General features: G+C 47.0%; 1 pseudogene; it reads right to left on the reverse strand.

Annotated features, from left to right (window-relative positions):
* Positions 1-452: 452 nt before the first annotated feature.
* On the reverse strand, positions 453-19212 carry LOC142588768 (iris-like; annotated as a pseudogene).
* Positions 19213-19496: the final 284 nt, after the last annotated feature.

Consider the following 19496-nt stretch of genomic DNA (forward strand, 5'->3'; position numbering starts at 1 on the left):
AGCGGCTGCCCCGGAAAGGCGGTGGTCCCGGGTTCGAGTCCCGGACCAGGACGAATTTTTCTTCAACTATGAGGCTTTTATTTCGAGGAACCCGTATGGGTTTCCTTTGTAGCAATTGCTACGAACGGGTGGATGTCTCATTTTCCCTTTATTCATTGCTTCTCTCCACCTTGCGGGTTTCCGCAGAACTACTACGTCAAACTCTTGCCTTTGCTTCGTGTTGTCGACAAATTCGACTTCGCCCTGCCATCTGCTAGCCGCCTGGTTAGCTCAGATGGTAGAGCGGCTGCCCCGGAAAGGCGGTGGTCCCGGGTTCGAGTCCCGGACCAGGACGAATTTTTCTTCAACTATGAGGCTTTTATTTCGAGGAACCCGTATGGGTTTCCTTTGTAGCAATTGCTACGAACGGGTGGATGTCTCATTTTCCCTTTATTCAGAAATAAACAGCCCTGCTGTAAATATATGCGTCTACGTTTGACTATTCGATATGCGATTCGGTATTCGATACTTACTATTCGTATTCGATTCGTATCCGAAAATGTTGCTCTTCTCCCACCGCTAATCATAGCACATCTCTCTTACGAACCAAGCCAAACCTTTCAGCATTCTGCAGCTCACGGACCGACCCCATGAAGAGTACAAGTTCTGGATCATTGCACATTATCAGGAACATGAAGAGGTGGTCCACGACGAATCGTGTTTCGTGCAAGATCGAGCAACATTCTTCTACAACTTCAGCTGCCGCCGCAGCCGCCTCTGTGCCTTCTTCATTGATCTCAATGTAAGTCTTGTGCATCACCTCGGTCACCGACAGCTTGCCGTTCTCGCAGTTCCCGAAAGATCGCAGTCAGTCGAGAAGAGGTCCTTAACGCCAATACACTGCAAAGTGTCGTTAAGGGTTATCGATTGCTCCAGTTTGAACTTGGGGAGGCGTAATTCAACGTCCCTCCGAATGCGGAAGCTATGAATGAGGGTGACAAGGTTGTCTGCCGTTACGTTTTTCGCCAGGAACTCAATACCGTCAACCTCCTCCGGTAGCAGTATGACCAGAGATGTGTTGAGGCCCTTGTAAGAAACTTCCAGGGCAGTGACTTTCATTTCGTCGCTTCTCGTCATGCGGTAGTCGCTGTTCTGCACCATCATTTCGACGTACTTCTTGTTTCTCGAATGCAGGTAGAAGTCGTGGGGCTGGGTGCACAGCGGGTCGAACTGGTCCTTCCACAGGCCCTTGAAGTAGATGGCGTCGAAGAGAACCAGGAGAGTCGAGGAATGCACGGCTCCCGGAGCAAGCAGGCCCTTGACCTTGGACGACGTGGCCTGCTCGACCCAGTTGTTGATCTCCCGCCTCATCTCGTTCGCTTCGTTTCGGAAGTCGACGGATTCCACGCTGGTGGCTTAGCTGTCCCCAAGAAAATCTAGGTACTCCTTGCGGACCCGGAGCTCTTTTTCGCAGTAGATGCGGTTGGCGACGTGCAGCTGGACGTCGGGAGCGTAACCGGATATTCTGTAACGCAGAAAGCTCGAAAAGTGTCGATGGTGAGTCTGCTCGTCCGTCACGTGAATGGCATCGTGCAGTTGCTGGGCAGTTCGGCTGCGCGTGCCGGCAAGAGTCATCGACAGCGCCGCCGCGATGCTGAACGGTGAGTAGAAAACGTTGCCGCGGTATTAGAAACCAAGGTACAGCTGCTCGTAAAGATCCACGGAAAGCTTCATGAGCGATGTGCCGAGTTCGCTGTCCATGTTGCAGTTCCTCTGCAAAGACAGAAAGCCGGGAAATATTCCTGTAAGAATCTGTGCTGATTAATTTGCCAGTTAGGGCGCTATAAATTGGTTTATCCCGACTGTAGCTCGCCCACATTGTGCGTCGCACATAGAACGATGCTGTACCAAAACGCGGATCATTATTTGACATGCTAGTACACGCTAGTATACCATTAATGCGAGCGGTAGTTACCAGAGGCACTGCTACAAAGTGAGGGTACCAGGCAGTTCCTGTGCCATGTGAACGCACAAGTGGGCAACGGCCACAAAGCCGCTAGAAAGGCGATGCGACGCATGAAGCTAGGGACACCGGCCTCACTGCAGAGAGGAGTGCCACTGCTCCGGCGACTGTTGCCTGCGTGTCCAAAAAGGGCAAGTGACAAATATTTCTCGCTGATCGGGCGCCTTTGCTGCTTTTTAGATGTCGGTTTTGATATTTCAGTTTCACGTTCGACAGTAAGCTTTAAAGTTGTTTTGAGGAGTAACACTTGTTAACTTGCCGAAGGCAGCTCCGAGAGTATCGTGGTTCTGAAAATGTAACTGTAATTTCCCTTTGCTACATCGCGTACTTCAAGGCCGCACTTTTCTCGATTTCGCAGCCTGTAAGTTTAGCATTTTCTTCAAACTTCTCACCTTCTCCGGTAACCTGTCTATCATTCTACATTGCGCCGCTATTTTTGCTGTGTTTTATCCACTCTTTCTGCAGCTCCTTGGTGTCTAAGCTGAAATGAAGTTTGATCACGTTTCTACTGTCTCTTGCGTTTCTAAGTTCCGTTTCCGGGACGGTAGCAGCGCGAAACCACTTTTCTTCAGCTGAATAAATTTTTAGTTATGAAGTACTTTTGGCCTTTTTCTCTGAGGGGTACAGCTATACATGCTGAGGCTTGGGAATTTATTCGAAAACAAAATTTTGGCACGCGATAAGACCAGCGAAATCATTTCTATTTTGGCAGCACAGGCGATGGGTATGCGAGTCAGAACAAAGTGCCGGTACCGCTGCCTTCCAGCTTGGCTTCGTCGTGAAATGCGAAGAAAGATGCGCTGGGGTCGTTCACAAGTACAGCGCATACAGTACTGCCACCACATTACAAAGGTTAATAAGCTTCTGCGATAAAGCCGCTCGTGTTTGCTGGTGACCACGCCTTTTCGCGGTGGTTAATAGTCCAAAGTTTCGTTATTCATGGGATTGCGACTGATTAAATTAAAGGATCATTGAGTCGCTTCTGAAATTCTCCGGGCACTTCAACTTCTCTTTTCGCCCTCTTTAATTTCCCTTGTCCTAATATATTTCTGCATTTCAATTAAAAGAACATTTAGTTTTTCCTACGTCCTCCTTGTATTCCTGTAAAAGAGAATAGCACAAACCAGGACGACCACAAAATGAGAGGGACACACACAGAAGCGCTACTAACAACTGGTTTTGTTCTTCCACCACAACGCACATATGTGTTGTAACGTTCCTAGTTAAAGGACACAATAGACGGAAAGTATTGCTATCGAACTGGCGTCCATCTTGTCTACCATGTTCTTCTCACTTCCTTCTTCTCTTCTCCTGAACCCAGACTCCTGCGCTTCTTCATCTTCTATTCCAAAGCTCATACCGCTTCACCCTTCCAGGTTTCTTTTGCTAACCCCTCCTGGGGTAGTTTTTGAAAACGTTTCCAATCGAAGCACATTCAACTGAGCCACGTTCACCAATGTACCACACAGTCTTCAATATTCCTTTCTGAGTGGCTGTCTTTGTCACCGAGTAAGGACCATAAAATGTGGCACTGGATTCTCTTACTCCTTTCCTAACTAGAATGAGGTCGGTGACTTGAATGTCTGGAATATCTGAGTAATGTCTCTTGTCAAAATTTTTTTTTCATTCGTTTACTGTACCTCTCCTCCTGCGATTTCTGTTTCCTCTCCTCGACGATCTTGAGATTTTCTAACAGCCCCAGTTCACGGTCCGCCTGAAGAATAGGGGTTTCTCCTGAAGAAGCGAACTGCGGGCTGCATCCCAAGCCACTGGTGTAGCAGCGATTGTGATGTCTTACAGCTGCTTCTAAAGAGCATTTCCAACCACCAAGGAAACTATCGTACATCCTGATGTATTGTTTCACATCTCGTATAGCACGCTCTGCAAGCCCATTCGCTGCGGGATGGTATGGCGCACAGAATTGTATTGATATATTGTGGTCTCGAGCCCATCTTGCTAGCTTTTCACTCTTGAACGCTGGACCGTTGTCACATACAATCGTCCTGGTTGTCCTTAACCTATCCCGTTCGAGAAGGGCGATGGCACTATTAGCATCTTCTTTTCCTGCCCGTGCCGCGACCATCCTGGTGCATTCATCTATGGCCAGAAGAAAAGCTTGCGTTTTTCGGAGTCCTTCTCGTTTCTTATTTAGCTCGGCGAAATCCAGGTTATAACTTCAAAAGGCACGTTCGAGTGGGAAGGTATTATCATGGCCTCCGTAGGCTGCTTATATTTCACTTTGTTGACTTGATAAATGTGGCATGAACGAAAGTATCGATTGACGTCTTCTTTCATGTGAGGCCACGTAAATCTCTTGACTAGCTTGTTGTAGGTGCGCCAAAATCCATCGTGTCCTCCAGATTCTGGGCTATCGTGGTACAAATAAAGCACCCTGGAAACCAGCGTTGGCGGGACCTAATAGCGACCTTCCATAAAATTCAATTGTTCAGTGCCTTCCCACAATGTAATTTCATTGATTTCTTCCGATTGTTCGTTTTTGGCTTGTATCATCAGTCTAGACAATACATCTGCATCAGTCAAAAGGGGTCCAGGTCTGTGGGAGATGGTGAAATCGAACTGCTGCAAATAGTTCACCCATCTGGCGATACGTCCCTTACGTTGGGTCATATTCAAGAGATGAGTGACGGCCTGGTGATCGGTGAACAAAGTAAACTTCGCACCTTCTAGGTACGTACGGAAGTACTGAATTCCTTTAAGGACTGCAAGAGCTTCCTTTTCAGTAGTGGTGTAGTTGACTTCAGGTGGCTTGATGGTGTAGCTGTAGTAACCTACTACGTGTCGCTTTTTTTGGCCGGATGATTCTGGACATTTCTGGTACAAGACTGCACCTGTCCCATAGTGTGAGGCGTCGGTATTCAGTTCAAAGGGTAAAGTGAAATCTGGTATGCGTAGAATAGGGTCAGCAGAGATTCTGTGCACCAGATCACGGTAGACTCTCTCACATTCCTCGGCCCACTCAAATGGAACTTCTTTGTTTTGATGGCAGAGTCTTGTTTTGATGGCAAAGTCTTTTATGAAGGGTCTGAAATGTCCTGCTAATCCCAAAAACACATGCAATGAGTGGACGTCATATGGTTTTACCAGTTGAGATATCCTCTTGACGGACTCTTGTTTCGTGCTTTTGGTAGTCCCATCAAAGACTCTTCCAAGAAACACAACTTTTCTTTGAAAGAACGCACTTTTCTTAAAATGAACCTTAAGGTGTGCCAAGCTCAAGGCATTTAATACCTGGGACAGGTATTCCTGATGCTCCGCCTCTGTTTTGGAGAAGACGATAATATCGTCTATGTACACGTTACAAAAGACACCTAGGAAAGGCTTCAGGACTTCGTTCATAATCTTCTGGAAATATGCTGGTGAGTTTTTCCAGCCGAAAGGAAGCCGGTTATACTCGTACAGGTCGAAGGGCGTGATAAAAGCAGTGTACATTTTTGTTTCTTCAGTTAGCGGGATCTTCCAGAAACCTTTGCACAAGTCAATACTTGAAAAACATCGGCAACCACCTGTCTCATCTATAATCGTGTCTATCTTCGGCATGGGAAGTGGTATAAGTTCTGTCTGTCGGTTGAGAACCCTGTAATCTGTGCGCAGTCTGAAAGTTCCATCTTCTTTCGGCGCAATAGTTATGGGAGAGGCGAAGGGTGACACCGAAGGCCGGATTACATTGGTGTTTAGCATCTCCTGCAATTCCTTCTTCAACCATATCTTGCGCTCTCTTGACATGTTATAAGGTGATTTTCGGATGACAGTCTTGTCGGTTAGTTCGAAAGGCACCTTGTGTGACGTCATCGCTGGTGGATAGCTTCCTATGCATACCAGTTTAGGATAGGTCGTTGCAATATCCTCCGCGTACTTGACAACTCGCAGGTTATCTTTTCTATCCGGCTGTGTCTCTTGCCTTGATAGTCCTTCCACTAAAACCGCATCGTTCCAGTATACGTTGATTTTTAGTTTCTTTCTATCTGGTCTGGATAGCAGAAAGTCATAGGTCACCCCCTCAATCACCAGTACTTCACTCTCTATTTCATGACCTTGGAACTCGATGTATACTGAGGCCCATTGATTATGCATTGTCACTTTTCCATCGTAGCCTTGCACCCGTAGTACTCTTCCACTATGTAGGTGACTTGGATCTACCAGCTTGGCATTTATTATAGGCACAGAAGCACCGCTGTCAACCAAAGCCATCATATGTCTGTTTCCCACTTTCACAGGGATGTGAAGTGGGCTAGAGCAAGTTAAATAAACAGTCTCAATTGTGGTCATCGGGTCGGACTGATCACCCTTGTTTATCAGTTTTTTGTCGTCGGAGCCTCTTCAGCGTCCGAAACTAGGGGGACAGGGTCGCTGTCGACGTTATTTACCCAACCTCTGGGAGCGCGCCAACCCAAGTTCTCTGTGCCGCCTGCAAGGCGGCGCGGTTCTCGCTGATTACGGCTTGACCAATCCGCGCCGGACCGTGTGAAGTGACTGCTTGAGCTAGCGCTTATATTTTCTTCTGCAGTAAATGGTATGTCGTGAAGGCACTCCAGGAGCCCGTCCATAGTTTTAGGCTACCGTATTTGCACCTGCTTCAGGACTTGCGCGTGCAGTCCGTGCATTATTAGTGCTACTACGGCAGAAGGAGGAAGCATAGGCTCGGCCAGCTTTAAAAGGCGGCGCTTGTCAAAGAAATACTCGACGAGGGAGCCTTGCTTGAATTTGAAATTAACCGCGGCGTCCCACCTTTGCACTGGGTTGCTTCGGAATGTCGTCAAGAATTTTTCTTTCCACTGATTCCAAGAGTTGCCAGCCTCTTCAATAATGTGCAAATCATACCACTTCCGTGCAACACCGCTTAAGTAACTACGCATGTTAGTAATCTTGTCCTCATTAGAGTGCCAATTGTTATTCCCAGCGGCATATTCAGAGAATTCAAGCCAACCTTCTGGACTTGAAGACACGCCGTCGAACGCATCGGGTTCTGCAAATTTAGTCACCGGCTTCTCAGCGTTTAAAGAGCTTATAAGCGATGTCACCAGCTGGTTTTGTTGCGAAATCTGTTCTTGTTGTAGCCGAAGAGCTTTCAAAACGAGGCTCACCTCTTCTGTCGACGACTGTGATCCAGAGTCCTTTCGACGCATCGGTTGAAGAACTAATTCGTCGAAGATCGCCAGACGCAAGTTCACTTTCACGGCACCCTTCCGACGTAGTTCATCATTGTCCATGGAAGCCTCCTCTAAAACCAGGTTCACGAGTTCTGCCGAGTTGAGTTCGCGAGGTAGTTCCACCGCTGGTTCATCTTCAGCTCGGTATCTCGAAAAGATGATCTTCTCTGCGGAGGTCTCCTCAAGGAAAAATGTCACCCACATGTTGGAGTCCACTGTCGACAGCGCCAAAATAATGTAGCATTCCTAGTTAAAGGACACAATAGACGGAAAGTATTGCTATGGAACTGGCGTCCATCTTGTCTACCATTTTATTCTCACTTCCTTCTTCTCTTCTCCTGAACCCAGACTCCTGCGCTTCTTCATCTTCTATTCCAAAGCTCATAACGCTTCCTGTGTCCCTCTCATGTTGTGGTCGTCCTGGTTAGCGCTATTCTCTTTTACTGGATATGTACCAACTCGCCCCTACAGAAGTTTTACTGGAATTCATTCCTTGTCTTCACAAGGTTGCAAATATGGTAAAATATGGAGTCCCTCGGTCCCCAACGTTCTTCTCGCTCATTGCATAGCGAGGGTTTGGACTTTGGTAGCCATGATGTCCTGAGGTGAAATTCCTTTATTTTTGTTTTTACTTTTAAGTTAATTATTACCAATTCAATATTACCTTCCTGATGTTATTTAACAGGCAATTCTGCGCTATTCAATGCTATTTCAATAACTATTAGGAAATTTATGCTCCATAATAATTTCGAATAATCCACCCATCTCTTGGCCAATCCCCCATCGTGGGTAGGAGCCACACGTATCACAGGCCACAACAACAACAACAACAACATACGAGGCTTTGTTGTCTAGCTGCATGCCCTTAACGTTCACGTGTTGGTTGGGAGTGGTGGTGAAAGCCTTTATTCAACAATGAGAGAGGGTGAAGCCCGTGGAGTTCACTAAACTGTGTGACATCCTTAATCCTGGATGTCATTGGTTGAAGCCGCTGCTCGAGCCAGTTGGACCAGAATGGGTTGTTCCTCAAGTCTGGAACTGATGAGCAGGGTCGCCTCCCAGTTCTCTCAAGTGGTGTGGGGAATAAGAGATAGTTCGGAATTCTGTTGGCAGGCCCAGACTATGGTATATATATCTGGCAAACCACCACAGCGCTGGCACTGCCCATTAATTTTTGGATCGAAATGTTTAAAGACAACGTAGTGCCTCCGAATTAAAGGATGTTCCACAACCGCCGCCGTAGGTGTGAGTGACACCAAAGCCAGCAATCTCAATACCAGACCTATTGCTCAAACACGCAATAATGTGGTCGGGGCACAGTGACCTCTGTAGCTCACTTGGCAGAGCATAGCAGGCGTAATACGGAAGATATGGATTTCGCTCCCACCAGTGGCATGTTCTTCATTATCATTTTCCATATTTTTTTCTACATTCCTAAACCTATAGTCAATAGTTATACACTACACATTAAAACACACCGCACGTCTGCTGAGAGGTATAATTGTCGGACTTAGTGTCCTAAACAACACACGGGCCATGAGACACGTCGTAGTGACGGGCTCCGAATTACTTTTACCATCTTGGGGTTCTCTAACGGGCAAAAAAACTGCGTGCTTTTCCGGTAATCAAAATGCGGATCGCGGCCGGAAGTCGAACCCGGGTCCCCGTGCTACGGAACAGAACGCCGTACAAACTGAGCCATCACAGAGAGCGTACAACTGATGAGACCAGTTCTCTACAACGAGTTGTAAGCACTGCGAGCTTTTGTTTGTGGCCTTCGTGTTGAGGTCGACGTTTCCGTTGCAGACGACGCGCTTAACGCGAGAATCGTTCCTGCTCGGCTACCGGTTTCGGTTTTTGACTGCAAACACATAGCAATGTCTTATGGCTATGACGCTCCTGTGCTACGCGTAGGTCCGCAGTTCAGTGATTGCACTGTTAGAGATGTGCAATGGAAAAACACTGGTGCACTTACGTTTATTGAGCCCTGCACCATGGTGTGTTGTCCATGATTCAGCTTTGAAGTGCAAAGCCTCGTCAATTATTTTGATTATTAATGCGAAAACATTACACGTGTCACGTGGCAGAAAAGCCGGCGTTGTCCGCAAGTATGATAAGGAAAATAAATGTGACGTCATCAGCCTCTTGTATGACGTCAGTAGTAATACAGAAAATAGTAAATGGTATAACAAAATTAATTAGCAAAAATTATGGGTAATTATTGTGAAATAAATTAAACTACAATGAAGTGAATCAAAGTTAGAACAAGTTAGAGTAAGGTCAATTAAGGTATAGTGAAGTGAATTAAAGCGAGGTAAAGTGAATGAAGGTGAATTAAAGTGCATTGAAATGGATTAAGCTTTGTAGAAATTAGGCCAAGGTAGATTAAAGTAGAGTTGTGAAAGACACGAGAACATTTATGACGCCACGTATCATGGACGTAACCAATTAGAGGTCATAATTCTGTCGCATTCAAATCACGTAAGGATACGTAGCTGACTCACCCGCCGTGGTTGCTCAGTGGCTACACTGTAAAATAATTTACACCCTAAAAAGCAAAAAAGGGTGTAAATGTGTCTATAACTCACACCCTTAGGTTGTTCATTATATAGATAGCACCCTAAGGGTGTGAGTTATAGACACATTTACATCATTTTTCACCGTTAAGAGTGTAAAGTATTTTACAGTGTATGATGTTGGGCTGCTGAGCACGAGGGCGCGAGATCGAATCCCGGCAGCGGCGGCCGCATTTCGATGGAGGCGAGATGCGAAAACACTCGTGTACTTTGATTTAGGTGCACGTTAAAGAACCCCAGTTGGCCAAATTTCCGGAGTCCTCTACTACGGTGTGCCTCATAATCAGAAAGTGGTTTTGGCACGTTAAACACCATAATTTTTTACGTAGGTGACTACCCGCCGTGGTTGCTTAGGGCCTATGGTGTCGGGCTGCTAAGCATGAGGTCGTAAGGTCAAATCGCGGCCACGGCGGCTGCATTTTGATGGGGACGAAATGCGACAACACTCGTCTGCTTAGATTTAGGTGCTCGTTGAAGATCCCCAGGCACTCGAAATTTTTTTGGAGTCCCCTACTACGGCGTGCCTCATAATCAGATTGTGGTCTCGGAACGTAAAACGCCATAAATTAATTGTTTTACTTAAGTGACTGTCAATTTTTACTCCGTGTTGAATGGTCTCACGATTGGAAGATGTTAATTGATTGTTATCACTCCTAAAGCTTAATCTCGCCTGTCGCTGCCGCTACCAGTGCGCATTGTATCGCCTTCGCCCACGTTGTGACGTCAGCAGTACCAATATGGCTGTAAAACAGACCTCTTGCAGAGAAGTCACAAGAAACATTTCACAAATCAAAAGCAGGACACCTCCTTTATTACGACTAGACATTTCAGAATGTTGTAGCGTAAAGAAGTACGAACAATTTAGTGGAACATCATAAGAAGGTATAAGTGATTAGACTCCTATTACGTGCTTCGCTGCAGTCACGTACCCGCGCATTTCGCTGCTTAGAGTTGGCGGACAGACCCCACGAAGAGCACTAAATCTGGATCATGGCTGCGTATTACGAACATGAACGGGCGGTCGACAACAAATCGAATGTCATCGAATGGCATGCAGTAGGTCATCATCACAACGGCAGTGGCCGCAGCAGCTTCCGTGCCTTCCTCGTTGACCTCCACGAAAGCTTTGTGAAACACTTCTGAGGCCAAAAGCTTCCCACTCGTGCTGATCCCGGTGAGGTCAGCAGACGGCATGAAGAAGTCTTCAATTCCCATAGCAGTCAGCGTTTCCTTGAGGTTGATCGTCTGCTCTAGCTTGAACTTCGGGAGGTAGAGCTTGACGTTCGAGCGAAACGAAAGATCCTTCAAGAAGTCAGAAAGCTTCTGACTGGTCAGGCGGTCCTCAATTTGAGACAGTCCTTCGACATCGTCGGGCAGAAGGATAAGCATGGAAGTCTTTTCGCCCCGGTACGGTATCTCCAAAGCAGTCAACCCGAGTTCATCACTGTGGCCCATATTGTAATCGTTCTTCTGGTACATCATGTCCACTTCCTTCTTGTTCTTTTTGTCTAAGTGAAAATTGGAACGGTGCGTAGACTTGGGATCAAACTGCGAGTTCCAAAGACCCTTGAAGTAGATGGCATTGACTAGGATCAAAGTGGTCAAGCCGTCCACGCTTCCAGGCGGAAGAAGGTCTCTGATCTTCGATTCCGTGGCTTGTTCGACCCAGGCGTTAACCTGCTGCCTAACTTTCTCGTAGTTTGTTTTAAAGTCCACCGATTCAATGGTGGCGCTGTAGGAGTCTCGAAGGAGGGCGAGGTAACTGTCCAGTACCGGAAACGTCTGCTCCGAGTACATCCGGTTGGCCACGTGCAGCTTCACGTCCGGAGCAAAGCCAGTAAGCTCGGAGAGGAAGCTGGAAAAATGCTTGTGAACGTCGTCGCTGTCGACGTGCAGCACATCGGCGAGCTGCTTTGCTGTGGCATTGCGTGCTCCAGCCAGTGCCATGGAGAGCGCGGCGCAGATGCTGAAGGGAGAGTAGAAGACGTTTCCGCCAGAACCACTCTTTGAGACGAGCTGCTTGTACAGGTCCAAGGAGAACTGGAGCAGCGAGTCTCCTAGGGGGTTGGCGGCCACAGGCTCTGCCATCTGCGCGAAAATTGCAACAGCTGTGTGAGATGTACATGGACACACGTAAAAACGCGCGCATGGCTCTGAGCATATGACATAGAACGGTAATAACATGGCTCTCCACTATGGTCTAGGATGGAAATTAAATAAGAATGGTGCAATTTGTGCCCGGCTTTCAATATTTAGTAAAAAAAACTTAACTTCTGGGTTGTTACCTGCCAGAACACGATATGATTATGAAGTGCGCCGTAGTGGGAGATTCCGGGTTAACTTTGACCACCTGGGGTACTTTAACGTGCGCTGAATACGGTGCCCCCCATCGGAATGCAGCCGCCGCGGCCGGGATTCGATCCCACAACCTCGGGCTAAGCAGCCGAATGCGAAACCTACCACACCACTACGGCGGGTAAGTTTAAGTGAAAGCCGCACTAAGACTTTCGAAAGAATTAGCGACAGTTAAGAAAACTTGACTTATGTTTAACTGTGCCTAATACTTAAGGTTCAGCGTTCTCAGTTTTTCTTTTCCGCAAGTTCGACGCACTTCTTATCTTTACAGATAATTTCTCGGGTAGAGCTTGCCGATCCTTTACCTGTCTTTCTTTCTCAGTGAATATTTAGCTCACTGACTTTGGTGACGCTGAAACATTGCTACATGCAGCCGATTCTCACCTTCAACACTGTTGTTGCGTCCAATAGACAGAACTACAAAGTTTTCAAAAGGCAGTCACGAACAAACACACAATGCCATATCGCGACGTGACTATGCGGGAATTAAGAGAAGTCGTTTGGTATTCCCGCACAGAGTGAGACTTTATTTGTAACAGTATGCTGGTATAGTGCTCTAACGAATAATGCAGACAACTAGAAAACTGGCAAGGTAGACAGGACTCCGCGAGGCAGTAAGCGAGCTTGCCCTGCTATATGGCCATCATGAACACTGCAAAATACGAGGGCCCCCCCCCTCTCTCTCTCTCTTTTAGTTTCTCGTTTTCGTTGCCGCGACCAGAAATGTAATTGCAAATAAAATAACAAACATTTATTATGCGGTAGGTGACCTAAACTTTTTCTTGGCTCCGTGCATCGCAGCGCACGCTGGCTCTCAGCTGCGAGCCGATAGCGATCTTAGTTTTTGGCAATTTTGCCTTTCACAGAACCGCTTCGATTAAAACCGAGCTCCCGAATAAAATAAAAAATGAGAAACTATTCGGAATCAGTTTTTTGAATGTCTTTCCATTAAAACCGAAAATGCTAAACACTATAGCGCGCGGCACGCTCCATGCTATCCCTATGGGTTCGGTTCATTACATTAATTTTTTCCCAGAAGGCAGCGCGTCCTATTCAATGCTATTGATGCAAAATATTAAAAATTAAATTATGGGGTTTTACGTGCCAAAACCACTTTCTCATTACGAGGCACGCCGTAGTGGAGGACTCCGGAAATTTCGTCCACCTGGGGTTCTTTTACGTGCACCTAAATCTAAGTACACGGGTGTTTTCGCCCCCATCGAATCCCGGCCGCGGTGGCCGGGATTCGATCCCGCGACCTCGTGCTCAGCAGCCCAACACCATGGCCACTGAGCAACCACGGCGGGTGAAGAAGAATATGTCTTCACTTATATATAATTTAGCAGCGTTTTTTTTTATTTACGGCGAAATATCGCATATATTTTGGTAATATTTGACACATGTAGATTTAAACAAATACGAAATTGCATTTCCCGTAACATTAGAACGCAATAAATTTCCCGTAAAATGTAGAACGCAATAAAGAAATTCTAAAATACTTTAAAGCAAGCTAAAGAGACCGTGGAAGCCATGAAACCGCGCCCTTAAGTTTACTCGTTCCGGAGATTCTGAACTTGAAAACTGTACCAATAATTTTTTAAAGCCAGCATCCGTTGCCTTTTTTGTCGGCCTCCCCCTTCTTTCTTTCTTTTTTTTTTAGTGCTAGTTGCTGGCAATCTTTCACCATTGCCTGGTAGCGAGAATGCGCCTCGTGCAAGCGAGCGCTTTGAAACGCTTCGCGCGTTATCCGAGTCGCCATAGCAACAATTCACTTTTAAAAAAAAAAGTGAGCTGACACTGAAGACAGGAATTACGCGACGCGTTCACTGCCGAAATTCGCTGCTCGTCTCTCAGCATACTTTGGCGCTACGGCGAAAGTTCCTACGAGGTCAATTGCGTCTTGTCTTGTGATTCAACTCCGTTTTAATGCTGATAACACTTCCACTTGGTCTGGAAGCTCCGTCACGGTGGCTGACAGACGCGTTCGGCACTGAAATGTGCTGCGCGTATCTTGTCGCAACGCGGCATTTTACCTCTGCCAGCTTGCTTACTACATCTTGGCGTATACACCGGTTCGCAGAATGCGTGGGAATTGTGCTTTTTCTCTCGGTATTAGGGGCGAGCTCCACCGCTGGAAAAGCTGGCGCCACCGTCGTCGTGGCGTGGCATGAGGGATCACGTGGACACAGAGGCCGCGTCGGCTGCTTCGGAAGCGCCGAAGCGAGCTGAAAACGAAAGTTTAAAGTCCCACCTGCGCTGCTGTTCTCATTAAGTATTGAGGGTTTCCCGCCTTGGGTGTCTGCTTGACAACATTTGAAATCAATATAATAGGTAGTGGCTGCCTTTGGAGGCGTGCAGCATGGTAGGCTACTGCTCGGTGCCACAGTGTCGGTCGTGCACAACGGAGCCCGGTGTCAGCCTTATTCACACGTAGCCGCAGGGCAAGAAGCTGCGTGAAGCTTGGCTCGCGAAACATAAAACCGGCAAACAGCCATCGGCTACAACTCGGGTATGCAGCAAGCACAGACTCGAGGAAGATCGCGCCGGGACTGCGCGATGTTGGGTGAGTAGCAGGAAACGCGCACTGAGTCGCTCACCCGCGCCCGCTGCCCGGCTGCCATGACGGTTTTGTCTATAAACTTGTCGATGATAGATAGTGGCAAGTTAACTGGAACGGAAAGGGAGCGGTAAGACGCACATTAAAAGAAGGCATGGCATGCGGTCATGTTTGTGCTATGAATAACGCACTAGATTACGAAAAAGCAGCAGGGGGAAATCGCACGCTCAGAATACCGATAAACATACAGTGCGACGCAACTTGGGAAATAATATTGAAACGTCCAAGAATTAAGACAAAAAAAGATTGAATCGTCATTACCGCACCTCACAGTGGTCGCAGGCCTCGAAGTCTCTGTAACGAAATTATTTTTGAACAGTTCTGATGGCGTCCACGCAACAATGGTTGCTTGTTTACTATCAAATGCTCATATTCTGCGGCCCAAAGCTCACGGCACGATGCGACAACGCGCTCGCAGCGAAAGCGAGACACTGTGCGCAGACATGCATGCAGACGTGCAGTCGGCCGCTGCGAATCCGTGCGATCGCTGCATTGAGGCTTCATTATATTATGCTCCATTTGGTTATACAGACAGCCCACTATAAGAACATATTTCACATAGTTTGCTCTCAGCGTCTGCCTATCTTTTACTCAAGAAGCCGGTTCGGGAGACTGCATCGCGGCGACCGCGTGCAGTGGTGTTCACTGTACGTATTCGGTAAAGAGATGGCGTCTGTAAACGATTTTGCGCTTTCAGTTTGGCCAAGATTATTATTTAGACAGTAAGGAACTTCCCTCGTTTTGAGAGAACTTACAGAAATGTCCAGGAGGGTTGCCAACGTGGTGTTTTTATTGAGCGCCGTAAGCCGAACATACCAGGAGCGCGCCGCGTGATCCCTCATTCTAAGGGAGGCGCTTCCGACAGATGGCGACTCCGTAAGTTCTCGCCCCCAATATCATTATCAATAATTGTTCGGCATATAACCATTCGGCGAGAAAAATTAAATGAATTTGCTTATTCCATATTACTTCTTGCCCTACTAGACCATTTTCTTGTGGAATGTACGTATTTGAGGTAAGGTTAACGGAGGTCTCAAGAGGAAGCCTATACTATACGTAGGAAGCGCTGGGTTTCGACACTGCGTATTGCTTCTGAATGGACACTCAAACAACCGGACACTAACTGGGTGTCTCATGTATTTCGGCAAACATCTACGTGGGCATCAAAAAAAAAAGTCTGTTCGTTTGTTATGTGCGCACTTGTGTACAATGTTCATCTAAGTATTATTCCCTTAAGCTTTTCCGTGTTTTTTTCCACGATACGCGAATATAGTTACTGGGCACGGTACAAGACCTCCTGCAGGCAGACTTTCGCCATCAGCCCCGGCCCGCCCGATTTTGCGGTGTACAAAGACCACGAATGCTGGGTCAGAATAGCTGGCTGGAGACGCACTGAGTTGACTGTTCAAATTGAAAAGCCGAAACGAGAAACTAACGTGCACTTCGCAGACGGAGATTTGCGCAATTACCCCTCGCACAGTTGGGAAGATCTCTGCAGAAAACATCGAACATGACGGTGAGTGCAGGAGAATCGCCGAACATTTCGAAAAAAAGACATTCATTTTATTAGAAAGTATGGGTCGCTTGAAGATTTATGTGTGAAGCAGTGAAAATATTTAGGTAGCGTTTGTTGTTTCGTTGAGCAATCGCAAAGGGAACAGGACCGTTAACCATCACATATGTAGTCGTATAGTATAAGGTGTCTGAACGTGCGTAACTTACCCCGCAACTGAGTTGCGCATGCGCCTTTTGCGTCGGCGTCTTTGTTTCGGTGGTGAACGTGCGACGTCCGACTGTTGCTTACGCGGGCATGGTTCATGGTTATATTGCGCTCAGTTTTACAAACACGATATTAAGGAAGGACAGGACGCGGACGGACGCAGCGCAATACGAGGAAGTGGGGGAAGGTTAGGGATGTAGAAGCCCGATGTACTCGAAATAACATCTAGTAAAGCAATGAAGGGGACTAGTTGGTGAACGTTCATGCTTACGCCGGTATGAGCCATTCCTGATGATATTTTTTGCATCACTGATTTTTTTGCATCACTGGATTAGATGCTGCTTTCATTTACGGACATTGGCCATTGCAACGAGCCAATTAAGGCTTTCAACTTATATATATATATATATATATATATATATATATATATATATATATATATATATATCCGCAACGGTTTTGGTTCGTATGTAAAAAATGTCGAAGGAATGTAACGATAAAAACATCGTATTTATTTTTCTGAATAGGTCAATTATGAATTCCGAGATTATGCTCAGTGCCTTTAGTCAAGGCGTTGGGCATGATCCCAGAAGCAACGCGTCATCGAGTGAACTCGCTGAAATGCGAGACCGTTACGAACTAAATGAACGATAAAACTTTGGTAACGAAGCGTTGTACCCATAGAAAATGAAACTATAAGCTCTCCAGCGCGCAAGCCCTGTGTTTTGCTGCGATGCCGATCTGCTAGCGCACCGAGCGGCAGGCTTAGATAGTGGACCGCTCGACCGGCTACTGTTTGCACCATCCCTGCCTGAGGTACGCGTTTATGCGGACCCCTGAGATATGCGCTAATTCTGGCGTTGTCTAACGTCGGTTGTTTCAAATTGCCGACTTTCCCCTTGATCCGAAAACCGATCAAGAATATTTCGGTTTCACTTCGAAACAAAATAATAAATAATGTTTCGATTACCTTCTCGTTCCGGTCAAAAACCTTTTTTTTTCGTTTTTGTTTTCGTTCCGTTCGGACACACTGCATACAAGTTAACTGCGACATATGGACACCGTCATTTGAATATCACTGGGCGCACGCGGAACACTATAACGGGATAAGATTGTGAAATGCTTATAAAATGGTATTGAGACGCTGAACGACTGTCGAACGTTTCACCGGCAAGCGAAACAGCTTAGAGCTTCAGCTTAATTTTCAACTAGTAGTTTATTTTCAGCTAAATCCGCTTACTTCCAGCGCGCTTAGGGCACCCTCTTGTGGCTGGGAACCAAAACTATCACAGAAATTCGTTGTGCGAAGACGAAAGGCGGCGCTAGCATCTTTCTATTCTACGTACGAGCGTGTTGCTTCTCGGGTCAGTCATTTACAAAGGCCTCCTATGCCCTCCTCGCGACCTGTGGTGGGGCATTCTCTATGTGTGATGGGGCATGATAGTGACCTGCTCTTGTTTCTTGAGTGCTGCTGAGGAAGATAACGTACTATGAAGATGTCAATGAACTGTCGTACGCGTACGTAAACATGATTCGAGCAATCCGAAAGCAACACAACCTGATCTGCATCGCAGTGGGGGGTCACCGCTGACCAACACGGGTGCTGTTGTCAGCGCTAAAATATAGACAGCTTCCTTTCTTTATAAGTCTCGAAACCGCGTTCTCGTCTGCCACGTCAAGCTTTTGCTCCGAAGCAGAGCTGCACATCAGCTGAGACGCCAAGACAGGCACACGAATATACACACATGTGCGCGGACGCCTTTGCGGACTCTTCCCATCCACATCTTGCAGTCGTGTGGCCGATACTTCGGTATCACCCAACTTCTTCACAAGCACAACTGTGCGCTTACGGCAATGTGCTAAACGCACCTACACCAGCGGACGACCGTATAACAAACCCTCGGTAGGTTCGGAGACCGAGTCAAGCGTATACAGCATCGCGAACACGGCCGGAAGACGGGTCTTCGCGTACCGGCCCAGCTGCAGCGAAGCGTGGGCCAAACAATAGCGACGGCGATATCGAGGAGATGGAGCACAAAGGCAAGCGTGAGTCATCCCACTTCAAAATCGTACAGCTGCGCACCACTGCACACCTGCGTGCTGGACGTCTTTCGCTAACACGCTCGCATGTCGTACACACTGCACCTGAACCACTCCGGAGGGCTTCCCGCCGCTAGTGTCGCAACAGCCAAGGCATTTGCGTGAATCACGCTGAAGAATGCCGCTTCGCATAACGACGTATAAGCTTTCGAAGATGCGCGTTCAACAAAAAACTGCTGCAGCCGGAGCGTGTAAATGCATGCATAGATGCCGCAGCAAACACAGAGAATGAATGAGTTCTGCGGTTTTCCGTTGCCAAGACCACGATGCGATTACGAGGCACACCGTAGTGGAGGACTCCGGATTAATTTTGACCACCAGAGAATCTTTAACTTGCCCCCAATGCACGGGAAACGGGGCGCGCACAGAGGGCTGACATTGAAAACGCGTACGGGCTCAGTTGTTCACCTGATTATGTTACGCCCTGTTGTGTAAACACTATAACAGCACCGCGATGTAACCACAATTTGTGTTGCCTCGTGAAACCAATGCAACGGAGAAGATGTGATAAAATGGATAAACGGCAAGCCGACTGCTCGACAGCAGGAACAACATGCACTGGAGGAATGTTACGTACTTCATACGTATCCACGAAGAAACGAAACCAAGCGGATGGAAAATTAAGCGGCTGTGTTTCCGTTTAAAGAAAAGCGTACCACGCTCGTCACACATAAAATAAATAAATAAATAGATAGATAAATAAATAAATAAATAAATAATCAAGCTACGTACCCTTTACGTATTCATGAACTGTTCACTGTAATCCAAACAGACCAGCAAGAACCCGTATGCCGAAACCGGTAGAAACGAAACGGACAGGCAATGCTGTTTACCAACCCCTGAAAGGTTGGCTTTACGGCCGTCGAGATTATAATTTCATTATGCTCTTGGGAAGCTCACTCTCATGCTCCAGTGTCCTTCCTGAGAAAGGTCCGTGCATTAGTTGACAATTCACATA

The sequence above is a fragment of the Dermacentor variabilis genome, chromosome 7, assembly GCF_050947875.1.
Source record: "Dermacentor variabilis isolate Ectoservices chromosome 7, ASM5094787v1, whole genome shotgun sequence".
In the NCBI taxonomy this organism is placed as follows: Eukaryota; Metazoa; Arthropoda; class Arachnida; order Ixodida; family Ixodidae; genus Dermacentor; species Dermacentor variabilis.